Below are 13,055 nucleotides of genomic sequence, written 5' to 3'. Positions count from 1 at the left end.
TTATATATTGGGTTTGAGTTTCTTTGAATGTGGCACTTTGAAGAGACAGGGTCCACAAGGCAACCTTTTTTTCTTTTTGTGAGAAATAATCACAAAGGATGATGGCTCGCCTAAAGGAAAATAATCGGTTGGAATTACCTGTACCAAGTGAAAAGAAACAGAGATTGGCATTTATGAGTGTCCTAAAATTTACGTGTGTGTGTATGTGCGTACTACTGACATTTTCCTGGAAACGAGGTTTGCAACATTCACCACATATGAGACAGCTGTGTGACTGCAGAAAGGCTAAGGGCCCCTGAGTAAGATGACGTATACAAAGGAAGTAAAAGAGGAAGCGGATAAATATTAAGACAACACTTGTAGAAAAATAAAGGAGAAAAGATTCCTACCTTGGAACCTAAAGGTAGAAGAAGGGAGAAGAATTAAATTTAAATCAGTTAAGACTAGCCAAGGCAGAACTAGTTTCCTAGCAAGCAGGAAACCATAAAAAGATACAAAGAAGACCGAGATTTGGTAGGAAACATAAATGATAAACATTTGCTCAAAATGTAACCCTTCTTGGAAGAGCTAGGCTTGAGCGCTGGGCCTGCAGGAAAAGACTAGCCTTACCCATCAGAGGGCGCATCCAGGACAGGCTGATTCAGATGACCCGGTCACTCTCAGAGAACAGTTATTATGATAAACACGCACATCTTGATCTCTGATTTTTTTGTTGTTTCTTTTACCTACAAGTGGAATGTTTAAAAAAATCTCCTCTTATTTGAATTGCTACCTCTTAATTCATACTTTTTTTGTATTAGTTAATTTATTTTTCTTATCAATTTCACTGAATATTATTAAGTATATTAACACTTGCTGTGCCATAAATGTAAATATTTTTTTCCCAATATGGCTACTTTTCCATTTAAAGTTTTTGAATTTTTAGGGAGTTAAATCTTTTTTTTTACAAGTTTTTTTTTAATTAAAAAAATTAACAAACAAAACATTAAGATATCATTCCATTCTACATATACAATCAGCAATTCTCAATATCATCACATAGTTGCATACTCATCATTTCTTAGAACATTTGCATCAATCCAGAAAAAGAAACAAAAAGACAACAGAAAAAGAAATAAAATGATAACAGAGAAAAAAAAGATTATACATACCATACCTCTTACCCCTCTCCTCCATCTACCACTAGCATTTCGAACTAAATTTATTTTAACATTTGTTCCCACTATCATTTATTTTTATTCCATACGTTCCACTCTTCTGTTGATACAGTAGACAAAAGGAGCATCAGACACAAGGTTTTCACAATCATAGAGTCACACTGCGAAAGCTATATCATTGTTCAATCATCATCAAGAAACATGGCTACTGGAACACAGCTCTACATTTTCAGGTAGTTTCCTCCAGCCTCTCCACCACATCTTGAACAACAAGGTGATATCTACTTAATGCGCAAGAATAACCTCCAGGATAACCTCCCGACTCCGTCCGGAATCTCTCAGCCATCAACACTTAGTCTCATTTCACTCTTCCCCCTCTGGTCGAGAAGGTTCTCTCAATCCCCTGATGTTAATTCTCAGCTCATTCTAGGGTTTTTCTCAGTTCCTTGATGCTGAGTCTCAGCTCACTCCAGGATCTCCATCCCTTGTTGTCAGGAAGGTCCACACCCCCGGGAGTCATGTCCCACGCAGAGAGGGGGAGGGTGGTGAGACTGCTCGTCGCGTTAGCTGGAGAGAGAGGCCACATCTGAGCAACAAAAGAGGCTCTCTTGGGCAGGCCACGGTGGCTCAGCAGACAAGGATGCTTGCCTGCCATGCCAGAGGACCCGGGTTTGATTCCCGGTGCCTGCCCATGTTTAAAAAATAAAAAAAATAAAAAAAAAAAGAGGCTCTCTTGGGGGTTACTCCTAGGCCTAAATTTTAAGTAGACTTGACCTATCCTTTGTGGGGTTAAGTTTCATATGAACAAACCCCAAGACTGGGGGCTCAGCCTACAGCTTTGGTTGTCCACACTGCTTGTAAGAATATCAAGAATTCAACTTGGGGAAGTTGAATTTCTCCCCACTCTCACCATTCCCTGAAGGGGGCTTGCAAATACCTTTCCACAGGGAGTTAAATCTTTTATCACTTTTTTCCCCCCACATTGCTTAGGAAGTTTTCCTGCATGCAATTTTTTTAAAAACTTTTTTTTGTGTGTGTGCATGCTGCATGGCAGGGTCACATTTTATTATTTTTCCATGTGAGTATCCTGTTATTGAAGAACCATTTGTTGAATTTTTGTTCGTTTGTTTTTTGAAAAGTGCATTGGACCGAGAATTAAACCCAGGTTTCCCGCAGGCAGGTGAGAATTCTACCACTGAGCTAACATTGTTTTTTTTTTTTATTGTGAAATATATTGTGTATATACAAAAAAGGAATAAATTTCCAAGCACATTTTAACAAGTAGTTATACAACAGATTTTAAAGTTTGGTATGGGTTACAGTTGCATGATTTTTCATTTTTTCTTCTAGCTGCTCCAAGACACTGGAGATCAAAAGATATTGATTTTATATTGATATTGATTTAGCAGTCATACTCATTTCTTAAATCCTATCTTCTCTATTATACTCTTCCTTCTCCTCTCTTTCCTTTTTTGTGCAAAAATAACAGATATTTAAAAAACAATAAATTTCAAAGTACATCACAACCATTAGTTGTAGAACAGATTTGTAAGTATTTTTCATTTTCTTATAATGTTTTAAACTTAATTCTTTATCTAGCAGGTACATGTTTTAAACTCTGTTTCAGGATTTGGTACTGGTTTCGGTATTAGAGTTCTTTTTTTCAGATAGAGAGCCATCACTGCCATTTGAGTCCAGTTTTCTTAGAACTAAATTATTACTTTTAGTACACATTGACTTCAATAGAAGTAAGTATATTTCTGAATTTGCTATACAGCTCTACTCACCTATTTGCCTATAGTTATTCCTATTCCTTACTGCTTTTTTTTTTTTTTTTTTTTTAACATGGACAGGCACCAGGAATCGAACTCGGGTCTCTGGCATGGCAGGCGAGAACTCTGCCTGCTGAGCCACCATGGTCCGCCCCCTACTGCTTTTATTAAACTTGCGTCATAATAAAATTTAATGGCTGGTATGACTATTGTTCTAGTTTGCTAGCTGCCAGAATGCAATATACCAGAAATGAATGGTTTTTAAAAAGGGGAATTTAATAAATTGCTAGTTTACAGTTTTAAGGCTGAGAAAATGTCCAATTAAACAAGTCTATAGAAATGTCCAATCACAGGCATCCAGGGAAAGATATCTTGGTTCAAGAAGGCCGATTAAGTTCAGGGTTTCTTTCTCAAGTGGAAGGGCATATGGAGAACACAGTCAGAGTTTCTCTCTCATCTGGAAAGGCACATGGCGAACATGGCGTCATCTGCTAGCTTCTTCTCCTGACTTCCTGTTTCATGAAGCTCCCCAGGAGGCATTTTCTTTCTTCATCTCCAAAGGTTGCTGGCTGGTGGACTCTGTTTCTCGTGGTTGCATTGTTCTCTGGCTCTCTCAGAATCTCCTCCATTCTCCAAAACGTTTCCTCTTTTATAGGACTCCAGAAATTTATCAAGACCCACCTAAATGGGTGGAGACATGTCGTCACCTAATCCAGCTTAACAACCACTCTTTTTTTTTTTTTAACTTTTTTTATTAATTAAAAAAATTAACAAACAAAACATTAAGATATCATTCCATTCTACATATACAATCAGCAATTCTCAATATCATCACATAGTTGCATACTCATCATTTCTTAGAACATTTGCATCGATTTAGAAAAAGAAATAAAAAGACAACAGAAAAGGAAACAAAACGATAACAGAAAAAAAAGATTATACATTCCATACCCCTTACCCCTCGCTTTCATTTACCACTAGCATTTCAAACTAAATTTATTTTAACATTTGTTCCCCCTATTATTTATTTTTATTCCATATGTTCTACTCTTCTGTTGATATAGTAGCTAAAAGGAGCATCAGACACAAGGTTTTCACATTCACAGAGTCTCATTGTGAAAGCTATATCGTTGTTCAATCATCATCAAGAAACATGGCTACTGGAACACAGCTCTACATTTTCAGGTAGTTCCCTCCAGCCTCTCCGCTACATCTTGAACAACAAGGTGATATCTACTTAATGCATAAGAATAACCTCCAGGATAACCTCTCAACTCTGTTTGGAATCTCTCAGCCATTGACACTTAGTCTCATTTCACTCTTCCCCCTTTGGTCGAGAAGGTTCTCTCAATCCCTTGATGTTAATTCTCAGCTCATTCTAGGGTTTTTCTCAGTCCCTTGATGCTGAGTCTCAGCTCATTCCAGGATCTCCATCCCTTGTTGTCAGGAAGGTCCACACCCCTGGGAGTCATGTCCCACGCAGAGAGGGGGAGGGTGGTGAGACTACTCATGTTGGCTGGAGAGAGAGGCCACATCTGAGCAACAAAAGAGGCTCTCTTGGGGGTTACTCCTAGGCCTAAATTTTAAGTAGACTTGACCTATCCTTTGTGGGGTTAAGTTTCATATGAACAAACCCCAAGACTGGGGGCTCAGCCTATAGCTTTGGTTGTCCACACTGCTTGTGAGAATATCAAGAATTCAACTTGGGGAAGTTGAATTTCTCCCCACTCTCACCATTCCCCGAAGGGGGCTTGCAAATACTTTTCCAGTCACTGATCAAATCACTCTGGGATTCATCGGGGCATCACTCTGGACAAACCAACAAAATCTCATGTCCTACCTGAGATTCCAAGTACTTATGACATTCAATCAAACCATCTACATGAGTTATATTAGGAAATGTTCTAGTCAAAATATAAATTTTGTAACAAATAAACATTTTTGCTTTAGTCTCACACATAAGGTGACATTTTAAAGTATTAATTATCATCTATTTTCAGCACCCTGCAATAATGACATTCCTTTGTTCTTCCTCATGCAAAAACATTTTTAAAATTTGTACATTGTACATTTCACTATTATTATACACTCTAGGCATTCTTAGATTATACCATCTTGATCTTTAACATCTATCTTTCTTTCTGATTTCATTTATGTCCCCAGCCCTCCTCCCTCTATCATTCTCAGATGCAGCTTCATTCAGTGTTTTAACATAATTACATTACAGTTAGGTAGTACTGTGCTGTCCATTTCTGAGTTTTTATATTCAGTCCTGTTGCACAATCTGTATGCCTTCAGCTCCAATTACCCAATATCTCACCCTATTTCTATCTCCTGATGGTCTCTGTTACCAAGGAAATATTCCAAGTTTATTCACTAATGTCCGTTCATATCAGTAAGACCATACAGTATTTGTCCTTTTGTTTCTGGCTAATCACACTCAGCATAATGTCCTTAAGGTCCTTTCATGTCGTTACATACTTCATAACTTTATTCTGTCTTACAGCTGCATAATATTCCATCTCATGTAAATGTCACAGTTTGTTTAGTCAACTGTCTGTTGATGTTAACAACCACTCTTGATTAAATCACATCTCCAGGGAGATGATCTGATTACAGTTTCAAACATACAGTACCGAATAGGGATTATTCTACCTTTATGAAATGGCATTTTGATTAAAACTTGGCTTTTCTAGGGGGCATACATCCTTTCAAACCAGCACAACTATTAACTTTTTATTGACATACATACAGAAAATAGCATGTTGTAAATATACAACTTGATGGCTTTTCTCCCACTGAACACATCTATCAAGCGATAACATCACTGGCACTACAGAAGCCCCAAGACACTGGGTTGGGGTCTGCATTAACACCAAGTCAGAGCTCTACTGGAGGACACTTGGGTGTAGTTTCTCACGTCCACTGGCCCCATGCCGCCAGGTCCTGAGGCATCGCGTTTTACTCAGCGGCTCAGGGACCATAGCGTGAATTCACTACTGACTTTTATACTAGGCAGAGGTGGGAAGAGTTCTTTGGCTGGAGTCTGAAGAGGAAAGACATGTGGACTTCTGCCTCAGGGATTTTTCATTTGGAAAAGGCACTGAACCGTGTCATTGATAAATGGCCAACGAGGAAAAACTACCACAGCCTGTGGCCCCGCAGTGTCTGACCACTGGCAGGAAGAGCTGGGCTATTCCCTTTTCAAAGCCCGCCAGCCAGGCTAGTGAGATGTGGTGATATCTGAGACCAATCCCCTGGAGAGGGCTAGGGGTGACAGGGGAGTGCAGAGACCACAGGGAGCCATGAGGGGAGGACATTGGCAAAACACGGAAACTGCTTTGCGTAATATTGTAAAATGATTTCTCTGTTGTGGAACAGGGAATCTTTTATGGATGACAGTCCGTTTAGGAAAATATTTTCCTTAGTTTGGATTTTTACTGGACTGTCTCTGAGAATTGTTTGATCTTGGGAGATATGTTGTATGAGTGTGTGTGTGTGGGTATGTGCGTGTGCATGTTTGAAACAATAATAACCTACTAGAGAACTGTAGCAAGGATGATAAGGCATCTCTGTACACTCATTACCTGAGAAAGAGAGATAGAGATGAGAGAGAGAGAGAGAGAGAGAGAGAGAGAGAGAGAGAGAGAGAGAGACAGAGAGAGAGAGAGACAGAGAGAGAGAGAGAGAGAGAGAGAGAGAGAGGAGAGAGAAATACGTGCTTCGGGGTGTCAAAGCCCACACTGGACCGTCTTGGTAAAGCTTTGACCTTTCCCAATGCTTGGTGTTATTCTGGACTATCTCAGATGCTGTGAAGTGGACTGCTGGGTGTATTGTGTCCTTGCATTGCCATGGAGGGGACAAGGGGACAGATCCTAAGACACAATCAAACTCTGTGGGCCATGGACTGAAGAACAGTCTCTCTGAGAAAGAGGAGGGGGAAACACTTTGTGTTCTGTCCCTTTGGACTATGGAATGGACTGGTCATGCTTAATATCCATTTAAATATTCTGTTTCTGTAGAATATTTCCCTCTGTTATTCCCAGCTAGCCATTCAAGTCTGTATGTACACAGCCTCAGGGTGTGGGATTTGAGGGGTGGGCCACTGAAGACAAACACATATTCTTTACGGAGTCTAATGTAGCAGAAGCAGCATCTGTCAGAAGGACAGTGATCCTAGAGCACTGCCTGAAAAACAACTCACAGTGGAACTGAAAGTGTCAAGAAGAAAGGAAGGAGCATGTCATGTGCAGATGCCATTGTCAATAGATGACTTGCAATTGGATGTGACCAATTTCCTTATTTTCTTAAATTTTCTGGAGGAAATGTGGGGGGAAAAATGGGAGAGGTAGGAACTGGTGACTTGGGTTACAAATAAAAGACGAAATTGAACTGATAGCTGCCTCTCTGCAAGTTCCACCTGCTCCTGCTGGTTCTGCCCCCAGGGTCTTATATGATAGGCCTATCCTTCTGTCCAAAGTCAGACTTCTCAACATCTGAGGACAAACAGCATCTTCCTGCTCAGCCAGCTGCTGTAGCAGATGAATTCCCAAATCTGTGTCCAGTTTTTTGACAGGATGCTTTCCACACGGTGACGTAGGGACTCAGTATCCTTCCCTTCCCTGCCGTCTCGTAAGACCTTGAAGGTCTTTGCTTCCAGCCAGCAGACAGGGATAAAGTAGTAAGTTTTTGGTGGTCCAGATCTGGAAGTGATGCACATCACTTCTGCTCACAGGGCACTGGTCAGGGCTCAGACGTGGGACACTTGTAACTGCAGGGGAAGGTGGAAAAGGTAAAGGAGGCTGTGTACTCAGGAGGAAGGGGGAACAGGTATTTATCGGGCAGAGTACTGTCTGCCACAGTCCCTGCTTTCTGGTCCATCTTTGTTTCTCGGCATTCTCTGTTTTGCACTTTTGCTTCAATTCTGAAATACATGTAAGCCATCCTCTCTCACATCTCTTCGTGTTTACACACACTGTCCCTTTTTCCTGGGCCACCTTCTCCACACTTATCTGTTTGACAAATTTCTATTACTCCCTTAGGAGTCAGGACAAGGATCCCTCCTCAGCCCTTTTTAGCATTATTTGACTTCTTTGGGCAGATGTGAACACTTTCTCCTCTAAGCTCCTTCTATAATTTATGGACATCTCCACTGCAACACTTACGTAATTCATAATTGTTCTGAAACGGACCTGTCTTCTTTGCTAGACTGCAGGTCCACTGAGGGCAGGAAAGGTGTTTTCATGTCTGTATCTGCTTAGCAGAGTGTCTGCAACGTAGAAGGGTCAATAAACACTTATTGATTGAATGAATGAACAAAGGTTGGAATGTCCTCTTGGAGATTTCTTTTTTCCAGGCTAGATGCTCCCATTTTTCTCTACCTTTCCCCAAGCAGCATGGCTTCCAGATTATTCACCATCTTTGTTTCCATCTTCAGATTGAACTCTAATTTGTCTATTCATCTTGAAATGGGAGCTACAGGTCTGAACAGGACATTCTGGCTTTGAAATGATTGGCATAGGGTTCACTGAGCCAACTTTGCTTCCTTGTTGGATGGTAAAATTCACTGGCAGGTCAAAGGCGGGACCTTAGCTATGGTCATAGACCCTTCCCTCCTATTGGAACATTTTCCCCCAACCATGAATATCTAATATTCTACCCAAGAATCAGCCATCCTGATAGGACATTTTAAAGATCTCAAGGAAGGGGCATTAAGTTTAGATGTGTAAAATATTTCAGGGTTATGTGGGATCTTGAAAATTATGTCAGAAACACCTATGCCCATAGATGGGGACAGTGGTCATCTTGAAGCAGATTTTCTTTTCCAGTGGAGGAATGATTTGAGTAGTCTCTTTTTGTTATGCGAATTGAGATGACCAGTGTGGTATGCATGGTGAATTGGAGTGTGACATCAATTCCACTGTCTTTCTGCAAAGCAGAGGCTGGAAAGCTAAAAATGGCATTTCTCAGACTTCCCTGCAGCCAGAGTTGTGGACAAGATTTAAGTGTGGGCCATCAGACTGCATATGTGGAAAATGAAAGTAAGGCAGAAGCTGCTTTTTGGCTGCTTATGCTGGCAAGCAGGGTTGTAGAGAGGTGGGGTTTCTGTGGCAGGGTTAGCAGAAGTCCCAGAGTATCACAGAAAGCCAGGTGATGGCAATCTTTTCTTTTTTTGCCATGGTGGATCTGGCAGGTCTAGTGGCTCTGGAGTCAACAGTTGTGGTGGCAGCTTCCTGATCTCCGGATTACAGCAAAGGTGCTAAGGTTAGCTGCTATGATCCTAATTCCTAATATGGTGCAAGAGTAGCTTTCTTACCAGGACAGTTCTGCATTGTGGTTCTGGGAGTCATTTTAGGGGGGTCAGCCTGGAGCTTGTTCCTTAGATCTTCAATGATCTGTGAACGTCCAATTTCCTGTATTTAAACGCCTTTCTATTAAAACAGCTAGAGTGAGATAAAACAAAAGTAAAGACAACTAGAGAAAGAGTAAAGAAAAATAAGTTAAAAAAAATACCTGGGGTGGTATCTACTTTTAAAAATATTTTTATTGAGATATCTTCATACACCATACCGTCCATCCAAAGTATACAATCAGTGGCTCACAATATCATCACATAGTTGTATATATCACCATGATCATTTTTAGAACATTTGCATCACTCCAGAAAAAGAAACAAAAAGAAAAAAACATACATCCTATACCCCATACCCCTCCCACTCACTGACCACTAGTATTGCAATCTACCTAATTTTTTTTACCCCTATTCTGTCCCACCCCTGCCATTATTTATCTTTTGTCAGGGTGTGTATTAGTTAGGGTTCTCTAGAGAAACAGAACCAAGAGGAAACACTCGCAAATATAAAATTTATAAAAATGTCTCATGTGACTGCGGGAACGCAGAGTCCAAATCCGCAGGGCAGGCCGTGAAGCCAATGATTCTGATGGAAGGTCTGGGTGAACTCCACAGGAGAGGCTCGCCAGCTGAAGCAGGAAGAGAGCCTGTCTCTTCTGAATCCTCCTTAAAAGGCTTTCAGTGATGAGATTAAGCATCACTCATCACAAAAGACAATCCCCTTTGGCTGATTACAAATGGAATCAGCTGTGGATGCAGCTGTTGTGAACATGATTTAATTCTATGAAATGTCCTCATTGCAACAGACAAGCCAACACTTGCCAACCAGACAAACAGGCACCACCACTTGGCCAAGTTGACACATGAACCTGTCCATGACAGGGTGTTATCTATTATCTGCAACTGAATGTTGACCAATAGGAGTAGCACCCACTGAACTTCAGAAAAGATGACCCAGACCTTTTGTAGCTTGATGAAGACTGTTTCTCTACCTCTTGAGATCATTTAAAATACAGGGTGTAGAAGAATGGGTTATGAATTTGCATAAAGATCCCAGGATCCTTCTGAGAGACAAGAAGCCAAGAGTTCAACTCTTTCTTCCCAAGATTTGAAGTTAGGGAATTCTGTTGGAGTAGCCCTGACCAAGATCTGTTGGAAGTAAAGGACCCCAGGGGGACAGCGGGTACCTGAGAAGGTGATCCAGGCTCAACACAAGGGCTTAAAAGCTTCTGGAGGGAAGGCTGGTTCTGATTTGTCATGTAGCTCAGGACAAAATGCTGTCATTATCCAGTTACCTGGAATGGTATGGGGCGATGAGGAGCAATGGCTGGGTGGGAACCCAGAGGCCATTAACCTGGGACCATGGTCTGGTCAGGAATCAAGTCAGTGAGAAGGACTTCACCACACCTGTGGACCATGTCCATAGGACAGTACAGAGATGGCACTCAATAGTATACCAGGTAGCACCAAATAATGCAGATAAGCTGGCCAGAAATTCTGGTTTTATCTCTCCGCCTTGTACCTAGAAACAGGTCTAACCTCCTCTGGGTTGAGTAAGACCCCTAAGGTTTAGGGGCAAGAGGGAAAAGTCTGAAGAGGGAGATATTGAACTTTCTACTAATAAGGACATTTGTACGTGTGTGTGGTTGAACAATTAATTGAGGAAATAAGAGTTATGACTTATTTGTACCCCAAGCCAGGGAAGTGGATCGTCCAAGTTACAGATGCGACAGAAAAACCATACTACATTCAAAAGTAAAACTTCTGTATGTAAGAACAAACCCAGACCAAAAATATAAAGGTAAATAATAGACTGGGAAAGTTTCTGCAGTGAATGTGAGAGCTTATTTAGATCAGAAAATAATACAGTGAGACCAAAGAGAAAAGTGTATGAAGGGGCAGTTTACAAAAGATGAAATGACATGATAAACATATGTGGAAGTATCCATTTTTGCTAAGAATCAAAGGAGTGCAAATTGCCGTCTTTCTTTCTCCCATTAAATTAGGGGAGAATTATGATACTTCATGTTGATCAGACCGTGGTTCAGCACCTATGTTGCTAGGTGGCACTGAAAAGTTGCAAAACCCTTTGGGAAAATATTTTAGCAATATTTATTTTTCAAATGCACACAGCAGAAGCTTCTAATTCTAAACAGATGATCAAAAACATATATTTATCTTTCCTTCCTCCCAACATATCATTGAAGTAATAGAAGAAATATTAAAAGTAAATAAATTTATTTTTGGAAAACCAGGAGGTGTGCCTCCAGCGAGGAATTTTGGATGCTATGAAGCCAATGGAAACAGACTGATGATAAAAGCCAACGACACAAAGGAAGAGAGGACATCCATCTGGGTTTTTCCTAGTAGAACTGTGGCATAGTCCCAGGATCAGAGACCTGGGAAAAGGAGCTGGCATTGGGCCCTGGCCTGTGTATGAATTCAAGGGCAGACAAACCAGCTGAGGCCCCCTCCCTCTACTGTTTGAGCTGCTGACTCAGGCATTTGGCCAGAGGATAAAGCTGAAGTTTAAGCCTCTCTGAAGGGGGAATTACAACAGAAGAGATTCCTAGACTGGACACTGAAGTTGGAACAAGCAAAGCAGGATGGATAGCACCCAAATACAAAAGTTAATAAACTTACTGTTAACCTACCCGGTAATAAGGAAATATAAATTAAAACAACATGAAGCAGCATTATTTTTCCATCTGGCTAACATTTTAAAAGATGTGTAACATCCAGTGTTGTGGAAGAGATGGGGCAAATGACCCTTTCATGCACTTTTGTTCAGAATGTAAACTGGCAAAGCCAATTTTGGGGGAAATTTGATAACATATATTAAACATGAAAAGGTATATACGCTTTGCCTCAGTCAATTCTACTTTTAAGAAGCTCATCCTATGCACACAGATACATGTACAAGTATATTCCTTGAAGTATTTATAATTGCAAAAATTTGATGAATACTCCTTAGTAGAGGAATGGTTAAATGAATCAAAGTTCTCTCATGGAATTCTTTGTCGTTGTTAAAGAAAATGAGTTAGAATAAGATTCCACTTACATTAAAAAATTATGTGTTAGAGACACCTAATCTAAAATACATTTAAATAATTTGATCCAATATTTCTAGTTCTGGGAATATATCCAAAGGGAAATGGTCCAAAATAGAGAAAAAGCTAGAATCAAAGAAATGTTCACTGTAGTATAATTTATGATAGAGAAAAAATTAGAAATGATAAATATCTAATGATTGGGGAGCCATTTGTTTAATTATGATACATTGTTTAGTTATTAAGAGTTAGAATTTTGAAGACATTATCAGAATATGGAAAAACATTTAAGTGGATAAACTTGGACATAAATTTAATGTGATCACAACCAGGTAAAATGTTGGAGGTAAACAGTGGAAGAAAGGAATGGACTGTACAGGGTTTGGTGGTGGCTATTTGGATCACTGATCATTTTCCCCGTTTTTTTTTTTTTAATCAATTTCTGTAATGTTGTTTCATAGTGAAGGCTTACAAATTCTTTCTTTTCCTGTGAATCCTCTTTAGATGAATTTTTACTCATTTTTTTAGTATCCACTCGGATAACCCTCTCCCCACCTTTCTGCTTAACTTTTCATCCAGGGTCTAGTGTGCATGTTTTTTGCTGGGGTTGCTGTTGGATGCTGCCATGGTAACAGATTTCTTTTTTTTTTTCACATGGTAATTCTATCTTTTTTTTTTTTTAACTTTTTAAGTTGTAAAATATAACATATATACAAAGCAAAGA

At 40.0% G+C, this 13,055-nt stretch overlaps 1 protein-coding gene across 10 annotated transcripts in view; it reads right to left on the bottom strand.

Annotated features, from left to right (window-relative positions):
- Nucleotides 1-13,055, bottom strand: part of LOC143680696 (protein FAM163A-like) — a 74,961-nt gene that overhangs the window by 15,856 nt on the left and 46,050 nt on the right. The window contains exon 2 of one of the 10 annotated variants that reach the window (XM_077157139.1): nt 610-725. The exons of the other annotated variants lie outside the window; for them this stretch is intronic. The gene's annotated coding sequence lies outside the window, so the exon portion shown is untranslated. The remainder of the gene's footprint in view (nt 1-609; nt 726-13,055) is intronic. 10 annotated transcript variants of the gene reach the window in all.

Source organism: Tamandua tetradactyla, chromosome 4 (assembly GCF_023851605.1).
Source record: "Tamandua tetradactyla isolate mTamTet1 chromosome 4, mTamTet1.pri, whole genome shotgun sequence".
Lineage (NCBI taxonomy): Eukaryota > Metazoa > Chordata > Mammalia > Pilosa > Myrmecophagidae > Tamandua > Tamandua tetradactyla.
This window is presented reverse-complemented; position numbering and strand designations above follow the sequence as displayed.